Below are 18,965 nucleotides of genomic sequence, written 5' to 3'. Positions count from 1 at the left end.
TTATTGTTATGAAAGGGAAAAAATAATCCTTGTATGGGTTTTTAAATATTAGTTTTTCATTTATATGATATAATTAATATATATCACACAGGCAAGAGTGCTGTATCTTAAATTCTAGCATGTCAGCATGAGTCTCCATGTAAGACGTTACAATTTGCATACAACATTGTGTGTTTTTTTCTGTTTAGCCAATGAAAAATAGTTCCAAAACAAAGCTAGAGCAGAGTTCCTGAACGTACGTCATGATTTTGAAGTACGATGCAATCCTGGATTAATTTATATGTTGGTCCTGGAACATCACGAAAATGTTCGAAAATGTAATGCAAATGCAAAATGTAAATAATAGCCAAAATCAGAGGGGAATAATAGTTGGTTATTACTAATGTAAAAGTCCATTAACTGAACTGTAAGCCTAAACTTAGCATAAACTGTAAATGTATCCCTTAATTTTGATTGGCTGATTGGAATGTTCAAGGATCAACATAGATGTTGATCCAGGAACATGTGCTACTTGGTGAAATCAGGTTTGGGTTCTTGAACAAATATTCCAATTATTCACTAATAAAGATAGATTCTGATATAGAATGAATCTGTTTTGAATGAATGATTAAATGTATCACTCATCAAGAGTAAACTTGTCACAACTTAAATGAAAACAAAATAGCACTAGCAAAAAATGCTTTAATTCTGGTTACTTAAAAAATATATTCAGATATCGTTTTCTGTTTTGAGTAGGGCTGCACGGTATATCGTGGATCGATATTGCAATGTGTACATCCGCAAAAGGCACATCGCAAATATATGCAATGTCCAGTCTGAATTATAGTTAATCAGGAGCAAAAAAATTGTGTTTAATCACTGTATTTATATTGAATTTATATGATTTATGCAAAAAACATTACTTTCTTAGAGTTTTTGTCAAGTTTCTAGTCCAAATATTAACATTTCAAAGTAAAAAACAAGATTATTTTACTTCACTGGCAGATAATTCGCTTAAAACTAGCAAAAAAAAAAAAAAACTCAAAGTAAGAAACAAAGTAGAAAAAGCTTTTTTTTTTCGCATTGTGATTATTCCATTTCTGTATCCGAACACTGTTAGACTCCCCAGAAAACCATCAAACAGAGCTATTTAAACCATCTTCTGAAACGGTTTTCATATCACTATATTTATCGCAGAAAAATAAAACATTGCAAGATCAGATTTTTTCAATATCATGCAGCTCTAGTGGGGACTCATGTGCGGTAATCCTATATAAAAAAATAATCCACTAAAAACAACAATTATCATAAATATGAAGACTACTCTAAAGAAAGTGCACACTATTTTGCCTAACTATTTCTGCTTGTTTCCCGTTAAAAGAGAATAGTGAGCTTGAATTAGAAGGAAACAAATTTGCCACTCGCAGTCATTCTTTAGAATGTCAGAGGACGACATTATCTGAACATATCGATTATCAAGCCACATTATTTTTAAATCGCTCTGCTCTTGATAGATTGCTTTGGTCATTATGGAAATGAGCTGCTGTGTCTGCATGCTTTAATTTGCACACTGTCAGTAGATCAGCCGCAAAACTAAATGCGTTTTCATGGGATTTTGCACTATTGTTGTGATTAATAATGTATAATAAATCTTGATTCAAGGCTCATTTTCTTTAAAAATTAGGTCAAGCGAAAAAAAGCATTTTTCGCTTGTCATGTAGTTTGATTTAAGTGTGCTTAGGTATTTGTACTGAAAAACAAGAGAAAAGCACTGATGTTTTTCAATTTGTGTGCCATACTATACTATAAAAAAATCAGAAATAAAAAGTTTTCTGTATTATGTGACGCATGTTTTTGTGTGTTTGTGTTTTTATGCTTATAAATTGCAAAATGAGACTTTTCATCCACAATTTAGATGTTGAATAAGTGACTTTTATTGACCTTTTTAATAATTAAAATTTTAAATTAATCTATTGTCTTGGTTGGTGTTAAAAATTATAATACCAAAACCTAATGATAATCTGCTAAAACTTTTTTTGTTTTGTTTTGTTACAGATGTAATTGCTAAAATAATATTTATTATACTAATTATATTATTTCAAATGACTGAAATGTGAATAAAAGTTACTTTATTAAACTGCAGAGTTGAATTTTCAAAATGAAACGTCAACAGAGCAGAGATAAAGGTCTCATATTTCACTTCATAACTATAAATAAATGGAAATACGTTAATCACAAAATACAGTAACTTATGTAACAGAATTTTTTACAGTGTTTGTCACTGTCATAATAAGCTTCAAAATCCAATACTAAACATACCCTTGTACCACAGTTTTTCTGCAGTGTTGTTTGGAGACGAGTTATGACACATAATAAAAGGCCATAGTGGTTTTTAAGTGCGTGCACACACACACACATATGTTAACCCTTGAAACGAGCATTTGCCTATGAAAAACAGGTTGAGGTCAAGAGAGGGCTAAGTAGCACATGCGATGTTATCTTGGTATCCTGCTCTTCAGTCCTAGCGAGAGGCACCAGTAAAGCCTTTTTACAGCATCTGCTGATACAATATTCCATTGCGACCACAGCGTTATCTGAGTCTGAGCAAACACACCTGTAATTATGAGACTATTTCAGTACCAGCCCAACGCTGACTGCGCTACAGTACCTCACATGAATGCTGACATCATCGCAGGACAGGGGGGAGGAGGGGTGTAGAAACAGGGTGAGGCTTTCCTTGAGCAAACTTCAAGCAGATTCCTCTAGTTGTACTTTTAACAGGAATCGTTAACAAGGCAAGGAATGAATAGTGATAAATGGGGGGATTCCTTTAACTCAATTGCTTAGACGAAAACATATTCAAATGAATGTATAAAAAGTAAAACGATTTTATTTCAGTAATTGTAATGTGAAATACAAGACAAAAATGCCGTTTAAGTTGTTTATGGTTTTCCTTTTCACATTTTACCTTCATGATGGCTTATTAAATATACTCCCTTATTCAACAGCTCTGTCTGTTTCTTAAATCTGATTCCTATCAGAATGCGATATTCTGTCATATCAGCACTTGTACAACCTCTTCACTCTTGTGTATTACTTTACCCACATGAATGGCAAGCAGAAAATTACAGTTTGACAAATATTGCAGCAGTTGGACGACATAATGTACTTTTGAGGCGAGAATGTAGTTGTTTCGTAGCAGAGCAAAGATGGTTGACGTTGTCTATCCACAAGATGGTGACAGTGACCGCATAATGAGAGGAGAACATTCAACGTAAAACTACAAACTACAGCTGATCAAATTATTATAAATCTGGTAAGTGACATTCTAAAGGCCTGTGCACACTGAGACGGTTTTTTACTCGCTTTTTCCGTCAACGTTTAATGCCTCATGACTATATAAAGGGCGTCAAAGTTTTTTCAACAGTAATCTGGTACTGATTGTGTTGCTTTGGCTTTTTTAGGGTTAATTATTGTGAAATTGCAACTGGAAAAATCTGGGAAATGTCTGTAGACTGATGGCATTTTATGCCTTCAAGTTTTATAATCTTAAAATGTGACCATAAAATCACCTGTTTTGTCATAACTTTAAACATTACGCTAGAGAATCATTCAAACAGTAGTCTTCCTGTTTGATTTTGTTTTTTGTATACACGATTATGCCATCGAACTGTTGTTTAAATGAAATATCACACTCGTTGCAGAACGCTATGTCTATATATCATCACTGGTAGGACACTGACACTTGACCTGTAGCTTTGTGTCAACGCACACCTCTTACCAGTGCCGATATACAGCCATATTGCACTGCTACTCATGTGATATTGCTTATTTATTTATAGTCAAGACTGATATTATTTATAACCCTGACAAATTATGACTTATATTCTGACTTCTATCCCTACAATGATGCCTCTTGTATATTGTCCTATTATCTTTTGGGAGAAGCTTGTGTCATTTCTTGTCAAAATAAAACTGATGGTTGAATAAAAGTAACTTTGAGTTAGAATTTACCAAAGGTATGAATCATTTCAGGCTTGACTGTATATAAAATATAGTTTTTTAAAATTCAAATACATACATTTAGTTGAATGCATTTAAATATATTGACAGTGCAACAAATTAAGCTGCTAATGAAAATTTTTTATCTATACTACAACAAATTATATAATTAATATTATATTATATTATATTATATTATATTACGTAACTAGCTCTAATATAAATAACAATAAGTATTTTATAATCGAATTACAATCATTTTTAAATGCTTGACATAGAAGAATTGAATAAATTAATAGTCACATTTTGTTTTATCCGACTGAACTGACAAAATTTAAAGCCTCAGATGGTACGTCATAATTTCTGTTCGTCTGAGAGCTTAACAACTAGTCCGTCCTGCTCGGCTGGCTTCTCAGATGCACACATCACGTCTCTAACATATCAGTGTCATGCTAAATGACATCCACAAAACACTGGAACACATTATCAGATTAAAGGCTTTTGAATTCTGACAGCCAAAAAGTATCATTAGACCTCATCTGAACGTGGTTTGAGGAAATCTGATCGGCTCTTTGGAAAGACAAACATAAACACGCAGCCATGGATGAGCACACAGCTGTCCGACACTCTTTAGAAATAGAGGAACGCTGCATATGTGCCATCTGAATCGGCACAGAAGTATAAAATCATTATAGTACATGCAGTGCCTAGTAAAAGCATTCAGGCACACACGCACACACAGACACACTCAACCACTCGTGATCTGGTTTCTGCTGCAGTTGCTAAATTGCAGTGTTGTGTCCGTGTGTCTGTCTCGTGAGGCCGACGGCTCGCTGAAGCCACATGATGGCAGGAATTCCTGGCTGCTTTGGGCCTGATGTAATCTCTAATACAGGCTTTCAGGAAGCAGGGGAAAAACACACGCGCGCACATACTGTACACACACACACACCTGCCAGCTGGCACTGGCGTGTGTCTGTACGCGCTGACACATTTCAGCAAGCAAGATACGCAGGTGCCGCATTAACTGACAGAGCAAATTAATGTGTTTGCTGCTCACTTTTTTAATAGATTAGCTTTTTAAAGACAAGAGGAATGTTTGGTAACACTTTAAGTATAATCTGTCTAGAAACTAGCACCCTGTTTCCTGGTGGTTATTAAGATATTTAATGTTTATTGCGCATGATCCTATTTTACATTATTAATCCTATATGCAGGGCCGGATTAAGGACATATTGGGTCCTGGGGATTTAGCAAACCAAAGGGCCTCATTTATTTTGTCTCCTCACAAAAGTAGCCTTTTTGCTATTTTTATTTTTTTTAATTTAATAATTAATATTATTTTCTAATTTTCCACTATTTGATTTAATATTGATTTTTATAAGCCTAAATTTAATAGGCCTATTTTACTAAAACATGATTACAAAATACAAAATTAATCACATAACATGAACTTCAAATTTTAATCAGGCTGCCAAAATCAGAAAAAACATGGAAACAAACAAAAAACACATTTCATTTGCAATACTTCCAAAAAGAGTGCTTTAAATAGGGTTATCTTATAGACCTAAAAGTTTTTACTTCAAACTTTAGCTTAGCAGAAATATCTTTAAAAGCCATGCTTCTAATTTCCCATTTGGTCCCAATCAATTACAGAAGGTTAGCATGCTTTTTTTTGGCCTCAGTTTTATAGTCTCAATATTTAATTTCTCCTTTTAACAGAGCTTTTGATAACTGTTAATGTAGGCTATTTGATTAGGTTGCGTGTTGTCTTGGTTATATGGGCAAGATTGTGCGGGTGCGTGGCCCAAACTGCGGTTTAGTTGTGAATCCTTCATACAGCATGATTCTGCCTATCCTGACTTCTCTTACAGCGTGTTAATAACGGATACCATTTGAATTTTATTTTTTGTTTTACAATGCTTGTTTGGTTAGCCTACCATTGACAGGACCGTACTCGCGGTACTTATTGAGCTACAGCCACAGTTTAGAGGGTCAGTTTTTTAACAGCAGTAAGCCGTAAAATGAGTGACCATTGACTTCTTTTTGTAGACACAAACACTGGGGCTTTTCTAAAAATATCTTCTGTTAATTTATTATTCGTTAATTTAAAAAAATGTATGAATTTCACCTTCAAAAATCTAAACAAAACAATTTATTGTGAGAAATGTTGAAAAAAAAAACTAAAAACATTGTCAAAATATCTTTTTTTATGTCACTATTTACTTTTTTAAACCTGTATGCGTTCCTGTACGCAAATCAACAAAGAAGATATTTTGAAGAATGTTGATAACCAAAGCTGTTTTGATGGCCGATGGCTTTCATTCATATGGACAACAAATATTTCTCAACATATATTTTGCTTTGTCATTATTTATTTGTTCCAAATTTTAATAAAAAAAAAAAAGTATATTTCTAAAGTGTAGTGTTAAACAAACAGTTAAGAAAAAAAATACTTTGACATATTTAAAAATATCTCCATTTATGTTTTTATTTGCATAAATAAAACATTCATTCTTGACCTGTAAGAGAAAAGAGAATTTAGAGAAAAGTTGGTAACTTTTGGTGACCATTTAGTTTCCTTTAGATTGAAACATTTCTCAAAATATCTTCTGTTTGTCAGTATTTCCTCATTCCCTAACTGTAAGTATTTCTTTCTCCACAAGAGTAAGTATTTTGGCAAATAATAATAAAAATTCTTTGTTGATTTGCGTACAGGAACGCATACAGGTTTAAAAAAGTAAATAGTGACATAAAAAAAGATATTTTGACAATGTTTTTAGTTTTTTTTTTTTCAACATTTCTCACAATAAATTGTTTTGTTTAGATTTTTAAAGGTGAAATTCATACATTTTTTTAAATTAACGAATAATGAATTAACAGAAGATATTTTTAGAAAAGCCCCAGTGTTTGTGTCTACAAAAAGAAGTCAATGGTCACTCATTTTACGGCTTACTGCTGTTAGTTTCCTTTAGATTGAAACATTTCTCAAAATATCTTCTGTTTGTCAATATTTCCTCATTCCCTAACTGTAAGTATTTCTTTCTCCACAAGAGTAAGTATTTTGGCAAATAATAATAAAAAAAAAAACGTTCAATATATAGACAAAAACATATTTTTTAAAATAATCAGTCGCATTCTACATAAAATGACAAAAGAAAAAATGTGCATTATGACAATTTTTTGGGTGAACTGGCCCTTTAAATGTCCTTCTTTAGCATTTCTAAAAATAAGTCCGCATTTTCAGCATTTTTGCCATCATATGTCATAGATAAATCTCATTATGTCCAAGCGCTCAGAATGCAGCTACCGTTCATACCAGAATGAATTTAAGAAAGACTGACGTATAGAAACAAGGAAAGTTAAAAATATTGAATAACCAGGATCAGACACTCACCTTACTGCTGACACATTGTCTCTCATCGTCCGCAGGACATCTGGATATGTTCCTGTAAAAGAAGCACTTTGTTTTGACCAGCGTCTGCACTGTTGTTTTCTCCTACGGTTGTGTCACTCTGTCTATAGCACAGCACTCATTTCATTCCTCAGACTTAATCATCTTAAAGGGAAAGTGCTTCTAAATGTCACTGAGCAAAACTTTTTTCACGTTTGTTCTATTATTCAGCTAATTAATCTGTTACTGTGCAAGCAAGATCTGATTTGTGATTTTAAGTTGCTTGAACTTCATTGTTAGTGCTATAAAAGTGATATTTTTATAGTAACCCACAAATCTCTCATTTAAATTAATATTTTCTGTAGGATGCTTTACAATAATATATTTGTGCATATACATTAGTTTAGTCAGTACTGAAGCCAAATCTGGATCTTTTCAAACAAAATAACATACAATAATGGTTCAAAAATTTGTAGCCCAAATTTATATGTTAGGGAAAAGATTCAATCAAATTTTCAAAAATAGCAAAAATTAAGAGAAACAAAAAATATATACTTTTTTGGCAATATTTTGCATCTTTCCATTTCTAAAGATGTTCTTTGACTAAAATATTATTTTAATAAATATATATGTTTATTGAATCTGTTTTGTTCAAATGCATCAATATATTTTACCTATAATCACTGAGAAATGGATACAAATATTCATTTTCGAAATGGGGTGTACTCATTTATCCTGAGCACTGTATATACTATTTAACATTAAACATGGTAAAGGTTAGGTCATTGGAAACCACAAAATGAGTGGATTATAAAAAAATAAATAAATAAAAAACAATATAAGTAATATGTATATTTAAGTGATGATAACTATAATTAAATAAACCGGAATATTTATACCGTGTATACAAATGAACAAACAAACAAATAAATATTATTGAGAAATACATTTTTCTTTGACATTTTTTACCCTAAAGAGGGCTTATTCTTTAAAACCCATATAACATATTTTATAGAATTTATTATTATTAACAAATTTATTATTTACTTAAATTCAGTTTATCAATTAAAACAAATTGATTTGAGCCAAAAAATTGAGCTGATTATGATTTCAGCTATAAATTTAAAGTAATACCGAAACTCTGATTGTGTAAAAATATATGTAACAAGGGCTAAAGTATGTATATATATATTACACACACACACACACACACACACACACACACACACACACACACACACACACACACACATACATATATAGCCTTTCAAGTAACATTATTTTATCTTTAAAACTTGAATTAAAAGAGCTGAATAGATTAAATTTATTCCAAAAAAAAAATTAAATTATGAATAAATTAGGCTAATACTGTATTACTGTATACTTAAAAATACTCTAATAAGATATCCGCTTGTTAAGTCACGACGTATCTGTGACGTAAAAAATACTGTTACCGGGTCCAAGCAGCTACTCATTTGAATTGAAAAATATTAGTTGATGACTAAAAAAGTAATCACTTTCTGGCCATTGAATATTAGACATGAATATATATATATATATATATATATATATATATATATATATATATATATATAGTGATTTTCGAAAGTAGATAGAGCGATTGGACCCGGAAACCGATTTGCGTGACGTCACACTAAACAAGCGAATATGCATAAAAACCTAAAAGTACATACCTTAACATTATTTACAAAATATTACAATTTTGTCACATTCAGCTGACTCGAGCCCTCATTATATTCTGATCCCAGTAGCCATTTATTTCAGAAGAAAAAGGCCTAAAAAGCTACATGTTTAGCCAACATGATGACAACCTCTCAATTTCCCTACATGGACACTGAAAAGGGAGGCAAACCAGGAACAAATAGAGGGCTGATGGGAAAAAAAACTGTATGTTTACCAAAAAAAGCAAGAACTTCAAGTCTTTGCAAGGCTATATGGGGAGACAAAGTGCAAACATTGCATTCCTAAACAATATCGGTTTACTCCAGAGACTGTTGATCAATGCAAGCTCTATTTGTAGAGCTAGAAAGCATTAATAATTCACACAGCCCACCTTTCAGCCAGTGAAATACATTACTATCAGCACACTCATGCTTCTGGCATCAGCCGAGGTGCTTGAGAGTTAACCACTGGTTCACGGAGTAACCACCAAACGTCTGACAGTCCGTAAACAAGTCTAGCAAATTGTCTCACCTTCATTCTCCTGGTGGTGACGACATCAGAAGTCCAATCAGTAGTGGTGAGGTCAGGAAACTTCCGGTCCAGTGCAGAGACTGTTCAAAAACAAAAAGGCATCACTTTTTTTTACGGTCAGCCATGTTTATATATGCACTCGGACAAGACAAAAGACTGAGTCACAAAGGGATCTGTAATTCTTCCATTGCTTCAGATCGATTTTCTCTATTTTTAAGGTCAGCAGTATTTGTTTGCGTATAGAGGCTGGAAGCACCAAAGGTGATGAGTGTAGAGATGCTGAACAGTTTGTCAATAGTGTCTGCGAAAACCAACTAAAGAATGAAGCTTAAAGAAAAGAAAGGCAAATATAGGCAATATATTTAAAGGCAATATTTGCTAAGAGAAACAACAGAGCAGAGTTTCATTACAATTTCAGACTGGGCAACAAAATATATTATGTAAATATTGATATATACATAATAATTTTAATTAATTTATATTTTACCCATTTTTTTTGTCTTGATCCTTATTTAAAAGCATGTTTTTTTTTATTAATTTTTAATTAATTTATTTTTTACTGGAAAACAAGCCAACAATATACAGTTGAAGTCAGAATTATTAGCTTCCCCCCGAATTATTAAATCCCTTGTTTACCCCCCCCCCCCCCCCAATTTCTGTTTAACAGAGAGATTTTTTCAACACATTTCTAAACATAGTTTTAATAACTCATTTCTAATAACTGATTTATTTTATCTTTACCATGATGACGGTACATAATATTTGTACTCTAGGTTAATTAGGGTAATTAGGCAAGTTATTGTATAACCATGGTTTGTTCTGTAGACTATCGAAAAATATTTTTAGTGTAAAGGGGCTAATAATTTTGACCTTAAAATGTCTTTCAAAAATGTTAAAACTGCTTTTATTCTAGCCGAAATAAAACAATTAAGACTTTTCTTCAGAAGAAAAAATATTATCAGACATACTGTAAAAATGTCCTTGCTCTGTTAAACATCATTTGTTAAATATGTATAAAGAAGAAAAAAAATCAAAGGGGGGCGAATAATTCTGACTTTAACTGTATATGTTAATAATAATGTTTATTGGACCTGATTTTGAACGTAGATCTATACTTGATTACATTTATTTTTTATACTTAAAACAAGTCGCTCCAAATGACATACACTCTCAAAAAAACTTTGCGTTGTTCAAACCGAAGTTATGTCCAAAAATAGACTACTGAATTAAACATTTTATTTTAAAAAATTACAAAATTTAACCCAGTGTTTAGGTTTGTCCATACTTGACCCAAATTTGCTCAGAAACGACCCAGCATTTAGGTCGAAATAAACTTAATTCAAAGATTGTACAGTATGTTATGCAGCTTTGTGTTCACCTGTTTAAATGAAAAACACATACCAATGCAAATGCAGTATATGCAGTCTACTACTTTTGAATACACTAAAATACCATAAATTGCATTTGGACTAAAAACACTTATAAGGGACACTCTTACCTTGGGTGATAGTTATTTGTCACTTCAGTCTGTCCCAATATCCAGTTTCCTAATATCCAGTCTTTCACTGGTCAGTTGGATGAGATGGCAAACACAGTTAATGTTGCTGACCACAAGCCTCAACTTCTTTCTGAGAAGTGGGTACAAGTCAAGGCATGTTCTGGTTGCTCTGCACAGCGCCCTCTGCTTCAGCTTCTGGAGGAGGAGCACAGAGTCAAGAAAAACACTGAGCATCAGAGGTGACAGGACAAATCAGACATCTTTCAGAGGTCACTATACTATCTTTACAGGCAGTAGCATGTTCTGACACTCACTGCGCAATACAACAACACACGAGTGACGTGGACAGGATGTGAGTGAAGACATGCTAAGGGAAAATAAGAATGCAAGTGAAGTCTATTTAGTAACATGATTATTAGTCATTTTGTTTTAGTCAGGCATTTCAAGGGATTTGCGTAACTGGGATTAAATCTCAAAGTATAGCATTTGAGTAGGAAATCAAATCGTTTGGTAGTTTAAAATTTACATTGGGAGTTATTTTGTTAAAGGATGTAGTTGAGAACTTTCCTTTGGAAAGAATTAATAACTACGAAAGGGCATAGCATAATTTTAATACAATTTTATTTAAAATCCCTGGATTTTAATTCAATTAAGCATTATCAAAGCTATTAGTGTATACGAAACCAATAAAGTAACTTTTAAATCAAGGGCAATAGGGAAGATCTTTTTTTTAAGTCACAGTAAAACTTCAGTTTGTTCTACATGGGACCTTGTACTGCTCCCCCTGGTGGTGAAGTTCTTACTGCACCAAAGTTTAAAATGAAGGTATTACTGCTCTGCTTTTAGGATTCAAGCAACTTTTTAATCAGGTTGATGTTAATAGGTACAAAATAATATCTGTGTATGTAATGTATATAGTATTAATTCTAATAATTATAATGTATTTTCAAAATCAATAATTATTTTTATAATTATTAAAATATAAGCATGTTTTATGCTATATTAATTTTCAAATTATAACGCACCTCTAAAATAAAAAAAATATATAAAAATAAAACATCCCATAAATGCTAAATCTGCAATTTTTGGTTGATCAACTGAAAAATAATCATTAAGCATTGCTTAATCAAATTCTGAAAAAAGAAAAAAATCACAAAAAAGATTTACACTCACCCGATTCCTCAGTAGAAAATGAATCCACACAAATGATTTCTCTGATTTGGCCTGCACTGATTTATGTACCTCTTAAACACAAGCCGTTAATTAAAGTAAGGCACCAGAGCAGTAACGCAGAGAGAGGACGGTGCTCTAGAGAAACTTCATCACCAGGCAGAGTTGCAGAGCAGCTGCACAGCTCAGCACCACAGTTAATGTAATGCTGTGGCCCCTCTCTCTCTCTCTCTCTCTCTCTCTCTCTCTCTCTCTCTCTCTCTCTCTCCTCTCTCTCTCTGCAGTCTGGTCCACTGTACGTTACAGTACAAGGACTGCACTTCACTGGATTGCAGCAGTCCAAGACTGATGACCTTACCAATAAAAAGAGCAGCGTCACAAATGCCAGCGTTTCCATTTCCATCAGCACACGCTGTCCTGTGGCTCACCTTCATCCTTTACGCTTACCCCTTTTTTGGGGTTCGCCTCACTATAAAGTTTTTGAAGTGACACATTTGGTTCCTTTCATCCTTCTTTGAACGTTTGACATGAACAGTAGCAAATGGTTTTACAAGACCATGTGTAGTGTGTCAGAGCTGATTGATGGCTAATGGACGCAGATGCTGCAGTGGCTGTTAAGAGGGCGCCAAATTTCACAAAGCGCACTCACTGGCCTACTCGCTGCTGCATTGGAGTTTCATATGAAGCAAAATCCCTGAAATGTCCCGACTATAAACGTCTAATTTTGTTGGTTGATTGTGAATAATAGATTCGCGGACATCTTTGAAGTTCAACACCATTTAATTTCCTAAAGAGCATGTGCATGTATGCTTTCAAGAGGTTGGAGGGCAAGCATGGAATCCTTACTCCAGCAAGATCAAAGCTTGCTGCATTGATTACATCATCGGAACTAGAGCACTAGTACGGGACAATGCACCATTGGGTTAGGGGGAGGGGGGGCAGTAGGTTCGTGGGGGGATGTTGTGGAGTAAGCAGGGTAATCTAGCTGTTCTGTCTTTTTTTTTTACTCTCTTGCTCTCTCTCTTTCATTCTCTTCCTGTCAGGAAAGTGTAGCCACACTAACTCCTGAAATGCCTAACTCTAGACAAGAGAGATATACCCTCATAGCAACCCTCGGTTAACTTGCTTTTTCTGTTTCTCTCCCTCGTCATCCACGTGACTGTATAGCTGCCTGTCTTTCTTGCTGCTGCTGCTGCAGCTGCAGCTGCTGCCTCATCTTGGCAGTACTGCAGGAACTGTGCTGCAGGACACTGCAGGGTATCCGCTCTCCCTCTTGGTGCTTCTCTCAGTCTGCAACTTTTCACAGCAATAAAGAATATGTTTAAGGTTTGTGTGTTCATGCCATTCTGTACCTCGAAGATGATCTCTAGAGAGCATGGGGGAGGAAGAGTAAAAGGAGATGGGAGGATGGGTGTTAGGAACATCAGGTGAGTGCGGCAATACGCTTTTTGGCTGAGCAGCAGCAACCCCCCCCTCACCCCCCCTTTGGTGAGCGCCAAGAGAAACTGCAGTTTCTGCTAATGATGTCAGGCAGTGGATCTGACAGTGATATATCACTCCTCGCATTCCTGCTGTATACAGATCTAATCCTGCCCTATAGCTTGCGATATACGCAACCGCGGCTGTTCTTCAATGTTCAGCAGGGATGGATGGGTTATACACGTTACCTGAGTTGAACTCCTTACCGGCGGGTCCCTGTGCCGGTAATGAGCTCTGTGCTCAAACTGCAACCTACACAATTTAGTAAAGTGTCACAACATAATACTAATACATATCGAACATCATCATCACTCTTAATACCAGCACACTGTAGATATACAAAGTCAAACTACAACAAATAAGACTTACAACAGCATCAGAAGATAACCGCAACAAATATGATGCATCACCCATGTTTAAGAAGCTAAGCACTACCTATAGAAGAGCAGAGAGTGAGCTGAAGCCGAAAAAGACCTGCAGTGAAAGAGTTATGAGTCCCCCCCACCGCTTCATTCAGTCACTCTCTCTCATTCTCGGATGGGACAGTTAGCAAGTGTGCTGCAACATACAACAGTGAGTGCGAGACGCACACATTCATAAACACACTTGAAGCAGAGACTCTTATGCACCTGGCTAAATCTTCCTGTCAAAATCTTCTGTCCGAGTGACCTAAGAGTGTATGGTGGTGACAGCTGATAGCTGACACACTCACACAGCACTCTGTCCTCCCTAGGCCATCCTAAAACGTTACTTCCACTTTCCCATCTGCTGCAAGCTCTTTAACTCTTTCCCTTCCGAACATTCTGGATCCAAGACACACGGCATCCTCAATACACTGAGATACAACAAAGTGCACCAAAGTATAGCACCCTGAAGCTGAATATGTCTGGCCTACATCTTTTATTTATGTCTGCAGGCGTCAGTGCTATACCGGTCCTGATCCCAATCCAAGCCTGTGCGTCTTTTCTTCCTATGCTAAGTGCTCTTCCTGGCTGGTATCCCACTAAGTACTAAGTTACACACATCATACAAATGGCCGGCATTGGTTAGGGAGATCACTACCAAAGTGTCAGTAGCCTCACTGCAGAAGATCACTCATCATGTAGGTCAATGCAAACGGGTCCTTTAAGACTTCAGTGCAGGTGAGAGAATAAATTCTGCAGCCGTACTGAAACATCCCGCAAACCTAAACCCCCTCCTGACGGGTGAAAAGTTCAACATGCGTCCTCTATCTCTGCAGAGAAAGACAAACTTGCACATACTCACTCAGCTTCCGCTCCTCTCTGGGTCTTGCAGGGATGATGCACAAGCGGCTGTGTCTTCTCCTCCGGTGCTGTAAAGTTGACTGCAGCATTGCCTGCTGAATGGAATGACATTGTTCGCTCTCTCTCCCTGCTTCATTCTCCTGCACTCTCTCTCTCTCTCTCTTTTTCTATCTCTTGCTCCCCCTCCTCCTCTCTGCGCGCTCACTGGCAGTACAAACTGCACAGCTCAGCAGTGTTCTCCCAGTGCCGCAGCAGCTCCTGCATGAGCCTTGCGTATCCGAGTGTGCCGTGACTTTTAAAGGGGAACGCAACCTCCAGGGTCAGTGTGTGCCTCATTGCCACCCCCCTACACTCCCACTATGATGACCCCCCCCCCCCCTCCACCACCACCACCTTCCCCCGCAGCAGCTGTTTAAGACATTCCTTAAAAAAAGGTATGGGGGGGATAAGAAGGAAGGGGGCTATTGAACCTACCTCAGCTCCATTGGTTTAAACGGGTGACCCTTTTTTAAACTAAAGTGTGCTATGCTCGTAGTGCGGACATCATCCATCTTAGCCACTGACAGTGGCCCAAATCCACTTAATGAGGCTACGTGGGTGATTTCGTCAGGTGGGTTTTAAGAGAAAATGTTCATTCCGATGGTGACGAAAAAGAAGTAGAAACACAAAACCAGGTTCTTGAGAAACCCAATCTGGGGGTGTTTGAGGTGTATCGTTGCTTCCATTGCAACCAGGAGGTCAACTGTCTGGGAGTGAGAGAGATACATTACCAGCGGTGTGCAACATTATATTGGACAGACCACGAAGCGTTTTGACAATCAAGATGATTGAGGCTTGGTGTTGCATTCGCCATACGTTTTAAATCATGACTTACACGTTGGGAGATCTGACATTACCGTAACTTCGAACAGAGGGGGTTTTGAGAGGGCTGGCTCACTCCGTGTACAGTAAATCAATCGCAACTCTGTACATCAGCAAAGCTGGAGCTGCAACCCTGCAGCGGATTTTTTCCTATGTTCTGGTTCTGTAAAGCACGACGGTTTGTCTCTGAAAGCTTTTACTAGCGTACTACAGCAGAAAGCCCACCAAGCAGTTACATTTACTCCTGTTCAATGAAATGCGGGAAATATGCGATCTGGAGTGCACTGTGTCAGGGTTGAGTTCACAAGACCATGACCTCTGGATAATATATAAAAAGGCTGCAGCATGCTGGGAGTCTGCTAGGGGGCTTTGTAGAAATGGCAGATGTCATCATAACTGTATTGATTGGTGACCTGCGAGTTTGCCCAGTGGAACAGAAAGCCATCCAGCACAAACTCGGTGCTGATCTCGCACATCTGCATAGCTGTGTGCACACTTTTCAGTTTGATTCCCCTAAACATTTAGGCCCTAAATACTGAAAATCATACATTGGGGAGAAGAGGGAAATATTAATGAAATATCCTAATACATTCACATATTCACATCCGGCTGTTTAGATGATTTGATTTATGGTGTTTACCTCCCTCTGTCTCATCTGTGACATTAAATGAAGATGCTCATCATGGGCAGAAAACCAGGATGATTACACCTGCCGATGCCATCGTGGACAAGTGATAAGTTGCACTTTTTTTTTTTCTTTCATACAGGGCTTTTATTCAAAGTGACTTACCAATGCGGAACTGAACATCAGCAATTTATCATAAGGAAGCAGTAACGTGAGAAGTGCTGCAATACATACTGTAGCTTCATGATTGTTCAAAGAACTACATGCTACAACAGAGGCTAAAACAAATGTACCAACATCTGTTCCATCCAACGCTATATTTAAAAATATTTTACAGACTGTCAATTTAGAACAGTGCATATGTTTTGACAATTGATTAATCTTTATGCTTTTTTGTGTGTGTCTTATGTGTTTTGATATGTATTTTTGTAACTTTGTTTTATGCTGCCTGTCCTGACCTGGTAGAAGAAATATTGTGTCTCAATGGGACATTAAATAATTAAATGAATAAAAATGCAGGGTCATTATCAAAAACCATAAAACTAATATATGTGTTTATATAAAAATAAACTAAACTGCAAAAAATTAAAAGTTGACTCAATTCAAAATTGTAAAGCCATTTGCTGCAGAGCCTTTTTGAGTTAAATCATTTACAACTTAAATCATTTGAGAAGTTGAAACTTGAGTCAACTCAAAAAAAGCTCTGCAGCAAGTTGCCTTACAATTTTGAGTTGAGTCAACTTTTAATTTTTTTTATAGTGTACCCTGAAAAATATGATTTCTGCAAAATTGTTGTAAGCAATTTATATGGGTTGAATTTAAACAAACAAATTAAATTGAGTACTGTTTATCTTAATTTGTTTGTTTAAATTCAGCCCAAATAAATTGTTTACCACTTAACATAAAAAATTAGTAAATCCAATGAATCATATTTGTATATTTTTTTTCAGTGTAGTTTGAGTAAAATGCTAATATTTGTTTAATTTTATAAAGACCAGATAACTTTACTTCTCATATTTTACATAAAATATTGCCATTTAAATTATTATTTTTTTTTTTTGAGAAAATGACAGTTGACAGAATGTTATTCCACCGAACATTCAACACAACATCATGGCAATTCATAACTTTTTGATTTAGTGGCTAATTTGTATGAATTCATTGTATGCACTTCATATAAGTGCAATTTTTGTACGATTTGCTTAACCCCCAATGGTGGTTAGGTTTAGGGGTGGGATTGGGTGCCATGCGTCCTTTTTAAAATCGTATAAAAGTTTGTACGAATTAGCCACTAAACCAGGGGTGCCCAAACTTTTTTATATGATGGACCAAAAACCAAATATCATTGATAGCCATAAGCCCAAGACCAAACTATTTTATATTGGGTAGTTTACTAATTTATTTAGTAATATTTAAACATAAATAGAAACATTATTTTGAATTGTATTATAACTGTTTTGTAATTAAAATTGCAATAAAAACATAAACAATCACATTTATAACACATGGGAGTTCAGTGCTGAATAGACTAGTCAAGTGGAACCTGCATTTGCCTTAATTTGCTCACCAACGTTCTTTGTTTGTTGGGTGACAGTATGTACATTTTAAACTAAATCGAAGTAATTTGCACCATTTAAATTGAAACGTTTTTTTTCACTTTGTCTTTTTTGTAGCTTAACAATAAAGCAAACAAATAAAGGGTCATATTAAATTAGAAATGACAGTCTCTAAACCATTGCCATCGTTCTCCCTTTTTTCAGATGGGATGGCAGGCCAAATCAATGGTTACCATGGGCCAACTTTAGCCCGCAGGCTCTACTTTGGGCATTTCTGCATTAAACTGACAAAACCTAAAATAGTTACGTTTCCTTGTGAGATCAGGCTAAAATATTTTATTCTTAACTATTCTGTAGTTAAATTATTGTGTTGTCTAAAAATAATATAACTGGTCTCTTATTTTAATATTTGTACTTTTCAGTTAAAATTTAAATAAAATATATAATCAATAAAAGCTAATTGAAAAAAAAAGAAATATACACAAAAAATGACTTGGAACTAAAAATAAAATCAGAACAAACAAATGAAATCTAACTACACTGTAAGTAAATGCTGGTTGCCTCAAATTCTTAAGCTGAATCAAATTAACATTATCCATTGAACTTATATCATGTTAAACTGATCTAAAACAGCTCGCACGACTTACAAAACTCAACAAAAGTCAGAACATGATTAACTTAGTGTAATAAGTTACAATGAATTAAAACACATGCTGTCATTATATTCTGATAGTAATAATTATTTAATATTATTTTATATTTAATACAATGCCTTAACCCTTCTTATATTTCAATAATCTTATTTTTATGTTATTTTCTTGATAGTCAGTTAATATTGTGTAAAACAATATAAAAGTATTTACATAAGCAGTTTGCAATAGAATATTATATTATATTATATTATATTATATTATATTATATT

At 35.0% G+C, this 18,965-nt stretch overlaps 2 long non-coding RNA genes across 12 annotated transcripts in view; one reads left to right on the top strand and one right to left on the bottom strand.

The window, feature by feature from the left end:
• Positions 1 to 18,965, top strand: part of LOC147838204 (uncharacterized) — a 73,846-nt gene that overhangs the window by 10,530 nt on the left and 44,351 nt on the right. The window contains exon 4 of one of the 3 annotated variants that reach the window (XR_015523526.1): positions 12,542 to 13,586. The exons of the other annotated variants lie outside the window; for them this stretch is intronic. This is a non-coding gene — a long non-coding RNA (uncharacterized LOC147838204). Of the gene's footprint in view, positions 1 to 12,541; positions 13,587 to 18,965 lie in introns of those variants that run through there. 3 annotated transcript variants of the gene reach the window in all.
• The window catches only part of LOC108181455 (uncharacterized), a 34,455-nt gene that overhangs the window by 4,441 nt on the left and 11,049 nt on the right, over positions 1 to 18,965 (bottom strand). For 4 of the 9 annotated variants that reach the window (XR_015523534.1, XR_015523539.1, XR_015523532.1 and 1 more), the window contains 3 exons: positions 11,088 to 11,282; positions 9,590 to 9,669; positions 7,379 to 7,430 (listed from right to left, as the gene is read on the bottom strand). This is a non-coding gene — a long non-coding RNA (uncharacterized LOC108181455). Of the gene's footprint in view, positions 1 to 7,378; positions 7,431 to 9,589; positions 9,670 to 11,087; positions 11,283 to 12,260; positions 12,567 to 14,998; positions 15,108 to 18,965 lie in introns of those variants that run through there. The other 5 variants (XR_015523540.1, XR_015523535.1, XR_015523538.1 and 2 more) reach the window with 3 other exon arrangements.

The sequence above is a fragment of the Danio rerio genome, chromosome 23, assembly GCF_052040795.2.
Source record: "Danio rerio strain M-AB ecotype USA chromosome 23, GRCz13ab, whole genome shotgun sequence".
In the NCBI taxonomy this organism is placed as follows: domain Eukaryota; kingdom Metazoa; phylum Chordata; class Actinopteri; order Cypriniformes; family Danionidae; genus Danio; species Danio rerio.
The sequence above is the reverse complement of the archived record's forward strand: the minus strand, read 5'-3'. Positions and strand labels throughout refer to the sequence as shown.